This window comes from Crinia signifera, chromosome 6, assembly GCF_055691185.1.
Source record: "Crinia signifera chromosome 6, ASM5569118v1, whole genome shotgun sequence".
NCBI classification, from domain to species: domain Eukaryota; kingdom Metazoa; phylum Chordata; class Amphibia; order Anura; family Myobatrachidae; genus Crinia; species Crinia signifera.
This window is the reverse complement of record NC_139222.1, coordinates 206,377,180-206,390,854: the sequence shown is the minus strand read 5'-3', so window position 1 is coordinate 206,390,854 and position 13,675 is coordinate 206,377,180. Positions and strand designations below refer to the sequence as shown.

Genomic DNA, 13,675 nt, shown 5'->3' with positions numbered 1-13,675 from the left:
TTTATATGAAGTAACAAAACATATTGAGATTTATTAGAGCATTCACATATGGTTAGGGTTAGGTACGTGATACTGGTGCTTGTGTTTCTGGTGGTCATTGCAATATTAGGGACATCTCAATGCTCACAATTCAGACACTTGCTAGGTAAGCCTTCTAACTTTCAACATCGAGCCCCTAACTCTAACACTGAACATACCTGCAGCCTATCCTTAATTCTTTTTCTTCCATGCCTAACCCCAAAACCTCTTAGTATCTTACCATGACCCTTCCTATCTGCATCATAACCTTAAACATACTACTATAGTTCCAAACTCCCTTCTTAGTGCCTAACCATTACCCCACCACCTGCCATTGAACCATAACATCCCCTACACATAGGACAGAGTTCCAAAATCAGTCGTTTTACCAGTGTTTGGGATTCTGCTATCAGTTTCCTGACTTGCAGCTTCCCGAATGCCAGGATGCCCAATGCATCCAATTGAAATCACTTCAAGTTAATTTTTATGTCTTTACAGTCTTTAGAAATATTTTTGAAAAGTATCTAGTAAATATGATAAACTTTTTTGAACTCTGTTGTTGAATTGTCCCAGCAACTATCATACACCAGATAGAATTTGAACTTTAAGAGAAAATAACTGATTTTGTTTTTGGAAGATAATTATGGCAGCAGTGGGATTTGAACCCACGCCTCCGAAGAGACTGGAGCCTAAATCCAGCGACTTAGACCGCTCGGCCATGCTACCACACTTAAAAGTAGCTCATAGTTTCTCACAGTCTGGAATCTAGAACTAGAATTACAGAAAATGTTGTTGTTGTATTAAAGAAATACGTAAAAATATGTTTTATGTTAAGCATTTTAGTTGCTCTTAACATAAGTGAGAAAAGATTTTTTTTTAAAAAAGATTATTGGTTGCCATGCAATCTAGATGAGAAATGGTTAATTTTTAATTAATTTGCATTTTAGCCGAGTTTACCACTTTGAAACCAATCACTGACATTTTCTTTGGAAAATTTATATGGCAGCTTTGGGAAGTTAGCAAAGAAAGAAATTAGCTGTTATAACAATGTGATGATGAACACTTACTTTTTAATTGAATTGCATTCTTGTGGATAGAACAATGAAAACATCAACCTCTAACAATATATATATCAATAATAAATGTGGCAGGAGTGGGATTTGAACCCACGCCTCCGAAGAGACTGGAGCCTTAATCCAGCGCCTTAGACCGCTCGGCCATGCTACCTCATGGGTGCAGTGTTCATGTGGCTCAAAGATCTATCAAATGATTATTTAAATGTGTTTTGTTCACTTTATATGAAGTAACAAAACATATTGAGATTTATTAGAGCATTCACATATGGTTAGGGTTAGGTACGTGATACTGGGGCTTGTGTTTCTGGTGGTCATTGCAATATTAGGGACATCTCAATGCTCACAATTCAGACACTTGCTAGGCAAGCCTTCTAACTTTCAACATCGAGCTCCTAACTCTAACACTGAACATACCTGCAGCCTATCCTTAATTCTTTTCCTTCCAATGCCTAACCCCAAAACCTCTTAGTATCTTACCATGACCCTTCCTATCTGCATCATAACCTTAAACATACTGCCATAGTTTCAAACTCTTAACCTCCCTTCTTAGTGCCTAACCATTACCCCACCCCCTGCCATTGAACCATAACATCCCCTACACATAGGACAGAGTTCCAAAATCAGTCGTTTTACCAGTGTTTGGGATTCTGCTATCAGTTTCCTGACTTGCAGCTTCCCGAATGCCAGGATGCCCAATGCATCCAATTGTAATCACTTCAAGTTAATTTTTATGTCTCTACAGTCTTTAGAAATATTTTTGAAAAGTATCTAGTAAATATGATAAACTTTTTTGAACTCTGTTGTTGAATTGTCCCAGCAACTATCATATACCAGATAGAATTTGAACTTTAAGAGAAAATAACTGATTTTGTTTTTGGAAGATAATTATGGCAGCAGTGGGATTTGAACCCACGCCTCCGAAGAGACTGGAGCCTAAATCCAGCGCCTTAGACCGCTCGGCCATGCTACCACACTTAAAGGTAACGCATAGTTTCTCACAGTCTGGAATCTAGAACTAGAATTACAGAAAATGTTGTTGTTGTATTTAAGAAATACGTAAAAATATGTTTTATGTTAAGCATTTTAGATGCTCTTAACATAAGTGAAAAAAGATTTTTTTTAAAAAGAATATTGGTTGCCATGCAATCTAGATGAGAAATGGTTAATTTTTAATTAATTTGCATTTTAGTCGAGTTTACCACTTTGAAACCAATCACTGACAAAACATATTGAGATTTATTAGAGCATTCACATATGGTTAGGGTTAGGTACGTGATACTGGTGCTTGGGTTTCTGGTGGTCATTGCAATATTAGGGACATCTCAATGCTCACAATACTGACACTTGCTAGGCAAGCCTTCTAACTTTCAACATCGAGCCCCTAACTTTAACACTGAACATACCTGCAGCCTATCCTTAATTCTTTTTCTTCCATGCCTAACCCCAAAACCTCTTAGTATCTTACCATGACCCTTCCTATCTGCATCATAACCTTAAACATACTACTATAGTTCCAAACTCTTAACCTCCCTTCTTAGTGCCTAACCATTACCCCACCACCTGCCATTGAACCATAACATCCCCTACACATAGGACAGAGTTCCAAAATCAGTCGTTTTACCAGTGTTTGGGATTCTGCTATCAGTTTCCTTAATTGCAGCTTCCCGAATGCCAGGATGCCCAATGCATCCAATTGTAATCACTTCAAGTTAATTTTTATGTCTTTACAGTCTTTAGAAATATTTTTGAAAAGTATCTATTAAATATGATAAACTTTTTTGAACTCTGTTGTTGAATTGTCCCAGCAACTATCATACACCAGATAGAATTTGAACTTTAAGAGAAAATAACTGATTTTGTTTTTGGAAGATAATTATGGCAGCAGTGGGATTTGAACCCAAGCCTCCGAAGAGACTGGAGCCTAAATCCAGCGCCTTAGACCGCTCGGCCATGCTACCACACTTAAAGGTAACTTATAGTTTCTCACAGTCTGGAATCTAGAACTAGAATTACATAAAATGTTGTTGTTGTATTAAAGAAATACGTAAAAATATGTTTTATATTAAGCATTTTAGATGCTCTTAACATAAGTGAGAAAAGATTTTTTTTAAAAAGAATATTGGTTGCCATGCAATCTAGATGAGAAATGGTTAATTTTTAATTAATTTGCATTTTAGTCGAGTTTACCACTTTGAAACCAATTACTGACATTTTCTTTGGAAAATTTATATGGCAGCTTTGGGAAGTTAGCAAAGAAAGAAATTAGCTGTTATAACAATGTGATGATGAACACTTACTTTTTAATTGAATTACATTCTTGTGGATAGAACAATGAAAACATCAACCTCTAACAATATATATATCAATAATAAATGTGGCAGCAGTGGGATTTGAACCCACGCCTCCGAAGAGACTGGAGCCTTAATCCAGCGCCTTAGACCGCTCGGCCATGCTACCTCATGGGTGCAGTGTTCATGTGGCTCAAAGATCTATCAAATGATTATTTAAATGTGTTTTGTTCACTTTATATGAAGTAACAAAACATATTGAGATTTATTAGAGCATTCACATATGGTTAGGGTTAGGTACGTGATACTGGGGCTTGTGTTTCTGGTGGTCATTGCAATATTAGGGACATCTCAATGCTCACAATTCAGACAATTGCTAGGTAAGCCTTCTAACTTTCAACATCGAGCCCCTAACTTTAACACTGAACATACCTGCAGCCTATCCTTAATTCTTTTTCTTCCATGCCTAACCCCAAAACCTCTTAGTATCTTACCATGACCCTTCCTATCTGCATCATAACCTTAAACATACTACTATAGTTCCAAACTCTTAACCTCCCTTCTTAGTGCCTAACCATTACCCCACCACCTGCCATTGAACCATAACATCCCCTACACATAGGACAGAGTTCCAAAATCAGTCGTTTTACCAGTGTTTGGGATTCTGCTATCAGTTTCCTGACTTGCAGCTTCCCGAATGCCAGGATGCCCAATGCATCCAATTGTAATCACTTCAAGTTAATTTTTATGTCTTTACAGTCTTTAGAAATATTTTTGAAAAGTATCTATTAAATATGATAAACTTTTTTGAACTCTGTTGTTGAATTGTCCCAGCAACTATCATACACCAGATAGAATTTGAACTTTAAGAGAAAATAACTGATTTTGTTTTTGGAAGATAATTATGGCAGCAGTGGGATTTGAACCCACGCCTCCGAAGAGACTGGAGCCTAAATCCAGCGCCTTAGACCGCTCGGCCATGCTACCACACTTAAAGGTAACGCATAGTTTCTCACAGTCTGGAATCTAGAACTAGAATTACATAAAATGTTGTTGTTGTATTTAAGAAATACGTAAAAATATGTTTTATGTTAAGCATTTTAGATGCTCTTAACATAAGTGAGAAAAGATTTTTTTTAAAAAGAATATTGGTTGCCATGCAATCTAGATGAGAAATGGTTAATTTTTAATTAATTTGCATTTTAGTCGAGTTTACCACTTTGAAACCAATCACTGACAAAACATATTGAGATTTATTAGAGCATTCACATATGGTTAGGGTTAGGTACGTGATACTGGTGCTTGGGTTTCTGGTGGTCATTGCAATATTAGGGACATCTCAATGCTCACAATACTGACACTTGCTAGGCAAGCCTTCTAACTTTCAACATCGAGCTCCTAACTCTAACACTGAACATACCTGCAGCCTATCCTTATTTCTTTTCCTTCCAATGCCTAACACCAAAACCTCTTAGTATCTTACCATGACCCTTCCTATCAGCATCTTAACCTTAAACATACTCCTATAGTTTCAAACTCTTAACCTCCCTTCTTAGTGCCTAACCATTACCCCACCACCTGCCATTGAACCATAACATCCCCTACACATAGGACAGAGTTCCAAAATCAGTCGTTTTACCAGTGTTTGGGATTCTGCTATCAGGTTCCTGACTTGCAGCTTCCCGAATGCCAGGATGCCCAATGCATCCAATTGTAATCACTTCAAGTTAATTTTTATGTCTTTACAGTCTTTAGAAATATTTTTGAAAAGTATCTATTAAATATGATAAACTTTTTTGAACTCTGTTGTTGAATTGTCCCAGCAACTATCATACACCAGATAGAATTTGAACTTTAAGAGAAAATAACTGATTTTGTTTTTGGAAGATAATTATGGCAGCAGTGGGATTTGAACCCACGCCTCCGAAGAGACTGGAGCCTAAATCCAGCGCCTTAGACCACTCGGCCATGCTACCACACTTAAAGGTAACGCATAGTTTCTCACAGTCTGGAATCTAGAACTAGAATTACATAAAATGTTGTTGTTGTATTTAAGAAATACGTAAAAATATGTTTTATGTTAAGCATTTTAGATGCTCTTAACATAAGTGAGAAAAGATTTTTTTTAAAAAGAATATTGGTTGCCATGCAATCTAGATGAGAAATGATTAATTTTTAATTAATTTGCATTTTAGTCGAGTTTACCACTTTGAAACCAATCACTGACAAAACATATTGAGATTTATTAGAGCATTCACATATGGTTAGGGTTAGGTACGTGATACTGGTGCTTGGGTTTCTGGTGGTCATTGCAATATTAGGGACATCTCAATGCTCACAATACTGACACTTGCTAGGCAAGCCTTCTAACTTTCAACATCGAGCTCCTAACTCTAACACTGAACATACCTGCAGCCTATCCTTATTTCTTTTCCTTCCAATGCCTAACCCCAAAACCTCTTAGTATCTTACCATGACCCTTCCTATCAGCATCTTAACCTTAAACATACTCCTATAGTTTCAAACTCTTAACCTCCCTTCTTAGTGCCTAACCATTACCCCACCACCTGCCATTGAACCATAACATCCCCTACACATAGGACAGAGTTCCAAAATCAGTCGTTTTACCAGTGTTTGGGATTCTGCTATCAGGTTCCTGACTTGCAGCTTCCCGAATGCCAGGATGCCCAATGCATCCAATTGTAATCACTTTAAGTTAATTTTTATGTCTTTACAGTCTTTAGAAATATTTTTGAAAAGTATCTATTAAATATGATAAACTTTTTTGAACTCTGTTGTTGAATTGTCCCAGCAACTATCATACACCAGATAGAATTTGAACTTTAAGAGAAAATAACTGATTTTGTTTTTGGAAGATAATTATGGCAGCAGTGGGATTTGAACCCACGCCTCCGAAGAGACTGGAGCCTAAATCCAGCGCCTTAGACCGCTCGGCCATGCTACCACACTTAAAGGTAACTCATAGTTTCTCACAGTCTGGAATCTAGAACTAGAATTACATAAAATGTTGTTGTTGTATTAAAGAAATACGTAAAAATATGTTTTATGTTAAGCATTTTAGATGCTCTTAACATAAGTGAGAAAAGATTTTTTTTAAAAAGAATATTGGTTGCCATGCAATCTAGATGAGAAATGGTTAATTTTTAATTAATTTGCATTTTAGTCGAGTTTACCACTTTGAAACCAATTACTGACATTTTCTTTGGAAAATTTATATGGCAGCTTTGGGAAGTTAGCAAAGAAAGAAATTAGCTGTTATAACAATGTGATGATTAACACTTACTTTTTAATTGAATTACATTCTTGTGGATAGAACAATGAAAACATCAACCTCTAACAATATATATATCAATAACAAATATGGCAGCAGTGGGATTTGAACCCACGCCTCCGAAGAGACTGGAGCCTTAATCCAGCGCCTTAGACCGCTCGGCCATGCTACCTCATGGGTGCAGTGTTCATGTGGCTCAAAGATCTATCAAATGATTATTTAAATGTGTTTTGTTCACTTTATATGAAGTAACAAAACATATTGAGATTTATTAGAGCATTCACATATGGTTAGGGTTAGGTACGTGATACTGGGGCTTGTGTTTCTGGTGGTCATTGCAATATTAGGGACATCTCAATGCTCACAATTCAGACACTTGCTAGGTAAGCCTTCTAACTTTCAACATCGAGCCCCTAACTTTAACACTGAACATACCTGCAGCCTATCCTTAATTCTTTTTCTTCCATGCCTAACCCCAAAACCTCTTAGTATCTTACCATGACCCTTCCTATCTGCATCATAACCTTAAACATACTACTATAGTTCCAAACTCTTAACCTCCCTTCTTAGTGCCTAACCATTACCCCACCACCTGCCATTGAACCATAACATCCCCTACACATAGGACAGAGTTCCAAAATCAGTCGTTTTACCAGTGTTTGGGATTCTGCTATCAGCTTCCTGACTTGCAGCTTCCCGAATGCCAGGATGCCCAATGCATCCAATTGTAATCACTTCAAGTTAATTTTTATGTCTCTACAGTCTTTAGAAATATTTTTGAAAAGTATCTAGTAAATATGATAAACGTTTTTGAACGCTGTTGTTGAATTGTCCCAGCAACTATCATACACCAGATAGAATTTGAACTTTAAGAGAAAATAACTGATTTTGTTTTTTGAAGATAATTATGGCAGCAGTGGGATTTGCACCCACGCCTCCGAAGAGACTGGAGCCTAAATCCAGCGCCTTAGATCGCTCGGCCATGCTACCACACTTAAAGGTAACTCATAGTTTCTCACAGTCTGGAATCTAGAACTAGAATTACAGAAAATGTTGTTGTTGTATTAAAGAAATACGTAAAAATATGTTTTATGTTAAGCATTTTAGATGCTCTTAACATAAGTGAGAAAAGATTTTTTTTTAAAAGAATATTGGTTGCCATGCAATCTAGATGAGAAATGGTTAATTTTTAATTAATTTGCATTTTAGTCGAGTTTACCACTTTGAAACCAATCACTGACATTTTCTTTGGAAAATTTATATGGCAGCTTTGGGAAGTTAGCAAAGAAAGAAATTAGCTGTTATAACAATGGGCCTTATTTTGGTTCATTCTTTCTGACAAAATCCTTCTTAGATGGACAAAACCATGTGCACTGCAGGGGGGGGCAGATGTAACATGTGCAGAGAGAGTTAGATTTGGGTGAGTAATTTTGTTTCTGTGCAGGGAAAATACTGACTGCTTTATTTTTACACTGCAATATAGATCTCACTTTGAAGTAAAACCCCACCCAAATCCAATTCTCTCTGCACATGTTACATCTGCCCCACCTGCAGTGCACATGGTTTTGCCCATCTAAAAAGGATTTTGTCAGAAAGAATGAACCAAAATAAGGCCCCATGTGATGATGAACACTTACTTTTTAATTGAATTGCATTCTTGTGGATAGAAAAATGAAAACATCAACCTCTAACAATATATATCAATAATAAATATGGCAGCAGTGGGATTTGAACCCACGCCTCCGAAGAGACTGGAGCCTTAATCCAGCGCCTTAGACCGCTCGGCCATGCTACCTCAGGGGTGCAGTGTTCATGTGGCTCAAAAATCTATCAAATGATTATTTAAATGTGTTTTGTTCACTTTATATGAAGTAACAAAACATATTGAGATTTATTAGAGCATTCACATATGGTTAGGGTTAGGTACGTGATACTGGTGCTTGGGTTTCTGGTGGTCATTGCAATATTAGGGACATCTCAATGCTCACAATACTGACACTTGCTAGGCAAGCCTTCTAACTTTCAACATCGAGCTCCTAACTCTAACACTGAACATACCTGCAGCCTATCCTTATTTCTTTTCCTTCCAATGCCTAACCCCAAAACCTCTTAGTATCTTACCATGACCCTTCCTATCAGCATCTTAACCTTAAACATACTCCTATAGTTTCAAACTCTTAACCTCCCTTCTTAGTGCCTAACCATTACCCCACCCCCTGCCATTGAACCATAACATCCCCTACACATAGGACAGAGTTCCAAAATCAGTCGTTTTACCAGTGTTTGGAATTCTGCTATCAGTTTCCTGACTTGCAGCTTCCCGAATGCCAGGATGCCCAATGCATCCAATTGTAATCACTTCAAGTTAATTTTTATGTCTCTACAGTCTTTAGAAATATTTTTGAAAAGTATCTAGTAAATATGATAAACTTTTTTGAACTCTGTTGTTGAATTGTCCCAGCAACTATCATACACCAGATAGAATTTGAACTTTAAGAGAAAATAACTGATTTTGTTTTTGGAAGATAATTATGGCAGCAGTGGGATTTGAACCCACGCCTCCGAAGAGACTGGAGCCTAAATCCAGCACCTTAGACCGCTCGGCCATGCTACCACACTTAAAGGTAACGCATAGTTTCTCACAGTCTGGAATCTAGAACTAGAATTACAGAAAATGTTGTTGTTGTATTTAAGAAATACGTAAAAATATGTTTTATGTTAAGCATTTTAGATGCTCTTAACATAAGTGAGAAAAGATTTTTTTTAAAAAGAATATTGGTTGCCATGCAATCTAGATGAGAAATGGTTAATTTTTAATTAATTTGCATTTTAGTCGAGTTTACCACTTTGAAACCAATCACTGACAAAACATATTGAGATTTATTAGAGCATTCACATATGGTTAGGGTTAGGTACGTGATACTGGTGCTTGGGTTTCTGGTGGTCATTGCAATATTAGGGACATCTCAATGCTCACAATACTGACACTTGCTAGGCAAGCCTTCTAACTTTCAACATCGAGCTCCTAACTCTAACACTGAACATACCTGCAGCCTATCCTTATTTCTTTTCCTTCCAATGCCTAACCCCAAAACCTCTTAGTATCTTACCATGACCCTTCCTATCAGCATCTTAACCTTAAACATACTCCTATAGTTTCAAACTCTTAACCTCCCTTCTTAGTGCCTAACCATTACCCCACCACCTGCCATTGAACCATAACATCCCCTACACATAGGACAGAGTTCCAAAATCAGTCGTTTTACCAGTGTTTGGAATTCTGCTATCAGTTTCCTGACTTGCTGCTTCCCGAATGCCAGGATGCCCAATGCATCCAATTGTAATCACTTCAAGTTAATTTTTATGTCTCTACAGTCTTTAGAAATATTTTTGAAAAGTATCTATTAAATATGATAAACTTTTTTGAACTCTGTTGTTGAATTGTCCCAGCAACTATCATACACCAGATAGAATTTGAACTTTAAGAGAAAATAACTGATTTTGTTTTTGGAAGATAATTATGGCAGCAGTGGGATTTGAACCCACGCCTCCGAAGAGACTGGAGCCTAAATCCAGCGCCTTAGACCGCTCGGCCATGCTACCACACTTAAAGGTAATGCATAGTTTCTCACAGTCTGGAATCTAGAACTAGAATTACAGAAAATGTTGTTGTTGTATTAAAGAAATACGTAAAAATATGTTTTATGTTAAGCATTTTAGATGCTCTTAACATAAGTGAGAAAAGATTTTTTTTAAAAAGAATATTGGTTGCCATGCAATCTAGATGAGAAATGGTTAATTTTTAATTAATTTGCATTTTAGTCGAGTTTACCACTTTGAAACCAATCACTGACAAAACATATTGAGATTTATTAGAGCATTCACATATGGTTAGGGTTAGGTACGTGATACTGGTGCTTGGGTTTCTGGTGGTCATTGCAATATTAGGGACATCTCAATGCTCACAATACTGACACTTGCTAGGCAAGCCTTCTAACTTTCAACATCGAGCTCCTAACTCTAACACTGAACATACCTGCAGCCTATCCTTATTTCTTTTCCTTCCAATGCCTAACCCCAAAACCTCTTAGTATCTTACCATGACCCTTCCTATCAGCATCTTAACCTTAAACATACTCCTATAGTTTCAAACTCTTAACCTCCCTTCTTAGTGCCTAACCATTACCCCACCACCTGCCATTGAACGATAACATCCCCTACACATAGGACAGAGTTCCAAAATCAGTCGTTTTACCAGTGTTTGGGATTCTGCTATCAGTTTCCTGACTTGCAGCTTCCCGAATGCCAGGATGCCCAATGCATCCAATTGTAATCACTTCAAGTTAATTTTTATGTCTTTACAGTCTTTAGAAATATTTTTGAAAAGTATCTATTAAATATGATAAACTTTTTTGAACTCTGTTGTTGAATTGTCCCAGCAACTATCATACACCAGATAGAATTTGAACTTTAAGAGAAAATAACTGATTTTGTTTTTGGAAGATAATTATGGCAGCAGTGGGATTTGAACCCACGCCTCCGAAGAGACTGGAGCCTAAATCCAGCGCCTTAGATCGCTCGGCCATGCTACCACACTTTAAGGTAACTCATAGTTTCTCACAGTCTGGAATCTAGAACTAGAATTACAGAAAATGTTGTTGTTGTATTAAAGAAATACGTAAAAATATGTTTTATGTTAAGCATTTTAGATGCTCTTAACATAAGTGAGAAAAGATTTTTTTTTAAAAGAATATTGGTTGCCATGCAATCTAGATGAGAAATGGTTAATTTTTAATTAATTTGCATTTTAGTCGAGTTTACCACTTTGAAACCAATTACTGACATTTTCTTTGGAAAATTTATATGGCAGCTTTGGGAAGTTAGCAAAGAAAGAAATTAGCTGTTATAACAATGTGATGATGAACACTTACTTTTTAATTGAATTACATTCTTGTGGATAGAACAATGAAAACATCAACCTCTAACAATATATATATCAATAACAAATATGGCAGCAGTGGGATTTGAACCCACGCCTCCTAAGAGACTGGAGCCTTAATCCAGCGCCTTAGACCGCTCGGCCATGCTACCTCATGGGTGCAGTGTTCATGTGGCTCAAAGATCTATCAAATGATTATTTAAATGTGTTTTGTTCACTTTATATGAAGTAACAAAACATATTGAGATTTATTAGAGCATTCACATATGGTTAGGGTTAGGTACGTGATACTGGGGCTTGTGTTTCTGGTGGTCATTGCAATATTAGGGACATCTCAATGCTCAAAATTCAGACACTTGCTAGGTAAGCCTTCTAACTTTCAACATCGAGCCCCTAACTTTAGCACTGAACATACCTGCAGCCTATCCTTAATTCTTTTTCTTCCATGCCTAACCCCAAAACCTCTTAGTATCTTACCATGACCCTTCCTATCTGCATCATAACCTTAAACATACTACTATAGTTCCAAACTCTTAACCTCCCTTCTTAGTGCCTAACCATTACCCCACCACCTGCCATTGAACCATAACATCCCCTACACATAGGACAGAGTTCCAAAATCAGTCGTTTTACCAGTGTTTGGGATTCTGCTATCAGCTTCCTGACTTGCAGCTTCCCGAATGCCAGGATGCCCAATGCATCCAATTGTAATCACTTCAAGTTAATTTTTATGTCTCTATAGTCTTTAGAAATATTTTTGAAAAGTATCTAGTAAATATGATAAACCTTTTTGAACGCTGTTGTTGAATTGTCCCAGCAACTATCATACACCAGATAGAATTTGAACTTTAAGAGAAAATAACTGATTTTGTTTTTGGAAGATAATTATGGCAGCAGTGGGATTTGCACCCACGCCTCCGAAGAGACTGGAGCCTAAATCCAGCGCCTTAGATCGCTCGGCCATGCTACCACACTTAAAGGTAACTCATAGTTTCTCACAGTCTGGAATCTAGAACTAGAATTACAGAAAATGTTGTTGTTGTATTAAAGAAATACGTAAAAATATGTTTTATGTTAAGCATTTTAGATGCTCTTAACATAAGTGAGAAAAGATTTTTTTTAAAAGAATATTGGTTGCCATGCAATCTAGATGAGAAATGGTTAATTTTTAATTAATTTGCATTTTAGTCGAGTTTACCACTTTGAAACCAATCACTGACATTTTCTTTGGAAAATTTATATGGCAGCTTTGGGAAGTTAGCAAAGAAAGAAATTAGCTGTTATAACAATGTGATGATGAACACTTACTTTTTAATTGAATTGCATTCTTGTGGATAGAAAAATGAAAACATCAACCTCTAACAATATATATCAATAATAAATATGGCAGCAGTGGGATTTGAACCCACGCCTCCGAAAAGACTGGAGCCTTAATCCAGCGCCTTAGACCGCTCGGCCATGCTACCTCAGGGGTGCAGTGTTCATGTGGCTCAAAAATCTATCAAATGATTATTTAAATGTGTTTTGTTCACTTTATATGAAGTAACAAAACATATTGAGATTTATTAGAGCATTCACATATGGTTAGGGTTAGGTACGTGATACTGGTGCTTGGGTTTCTGGTGGTCATTGCAATATTAGGGACATCTCAATGCTCACAATACTGACACTTGCTAGGCAAGCCTTCTAATTTTCAACATCGAGCTCCTAACTCTAACACTGAACATACCTGCAGCCTATCCTTATTTCTTTTCCTTCCAATGCCTAACCCCAAAACCTCTTAGTATCTTACCATGACCCTTCCTATCAGCATCTTAACCTTAAACATACTCCTATAGTTTCAAACTCTTAACCTTCCTTCTTAGTGCCTAACCATTACCCCACCACCTGCCATTGAACCATAACATCCCCTACACATAGGACAGAGTTCCAAAATCAGTCGTTTTACCAGTGTTTGGGATTCTGCTATCAGTTTCCTGACTTGCAGCTTCCCGAATGCCAGGATGCCCAATGCATCATATTGTAATCACTTCAAGTTAATTTTTATGTCTTTACAGTCTTT

General features: G+C 36.9%; 11 non-coding genes across 11 annotated transcripts; all 11 read right to left on the bottom strand.

Moving 5' to 3' along the window:
• Positions 1-1,982: 1,982 nt before the first annotated feature.
• TRNAL-UAG (transfer RNA leucine (anticodon UAG)) lies at positions 1,983-2,064 on the bottom strand. The gene has a single exon. It is a non-coding gene; the product is annotated as a tRNA-Leu (tRNA).
• Positions 2,065-3,469: 1,405 nt separating this feature from the next.
• Positions 3,470-3,551, bottom strand: TRNAL-AAG (transfer RNA leucine (anticodon AAG)). Its single transcript has one exon. It is a non-coding gene; the product is annotated as a tRNA-Leu (tRNA).
• Positions 3,552-4,287: 736 nt separating this feature from the next.
• Positions 4,288-4,369, bottom strand: TRNAL-UAG (transfer RNA leucine (anticodon UAG)). Its single transcript has one exon. It is a non-coding gene; the product is annotated as a tRNA-Leu (tRNA).
• A 907-nt stretch (positions 4,370-5,276) lies between these two features.
• Positions 5,277-5,358, bottom strand: TRNAL-UAG (transfer RNA leucine (anticodon UAG)). Its single transcript has one exon. It is a non-coding gene; the product is annotated as a tRNA-Leu (tRNA).
• A 907-nt stretch (positions 5,359-6,265) lies between these two features.
• On the bottom strand, positions 6,266-6,347 carry TRNAL-UAG (transfer RNA leucine (anticodon UAG)). The gene has a single exon. It is a non-coding gene; the product is annotated as a tRNA-Leu (tRNA).
• A 417-nt stretch (positions 6,348-6,764) lies between these two features.
• On the bottom strand, positions 6,765-6,846 carry TRNAL-AAG (transfer RNA leucine (anticodon AAG)). The gene has a single exon. It is a non-coding gene; the product is annotated as a tRNA-Leu (tRNA).
• Positions 6,847-8,387: 1,541 nt separating this feature from the next.
• On the bottom strand, positions 8,388-8,469 carry TRNAL-AAG (transfer RNA leucine (anticodon AAG)). The gene has a single exon. It is a non-coding gene; the product is annotated as a tRNA-Leu (tRNA).
• Positions 8,470-9,206: 737 nt separating this feature from the next.
• Positions 9,207-9,288, bottom strand: TRNAL-UAG (transfer RNA leucine (anticodon UAG)). The gene has a single exon. It is a non-coding gene; the product is annotated as a tRNA-Leu (tRNA).
• Positions 9,289-10,195: 907 nt separating this feature from the next.
• Positions 10,196-10,277, bottom strand: TRNAL-UAG (transfer RNA leucine (anticodon UAG)). Its single transcript has one exon. It is a non-coding gene; the product is annotated as a tRNA-Leu (tRNA).
• A 1,406-nt stretch (positions 10,278-11,683) lies between these two features.
• TRNAL-AAG (transfer RNA leucine (anticodon AAG)) lies at positions 11,684-11,765 on the bottom strand. Its single transcript has one exon. It is a non-coding gene; the product is annotated as a tRNA-Leu (tRNA).
• Positions 11,766-12,997: 1,232 nt separating this feature from the next.
• On the bottom strand, positions 12,998-13,079 carry TRNAL-AAG (transfer RNA leucine (anticodon AAG)). Its single transcript has one exon. It is a non-coding gene; the product is annotated as a tRNA-Leu (tRNA).
• Between the last annotated feature and the right edge of the window lie 596 nt (positions 13,080-13,675).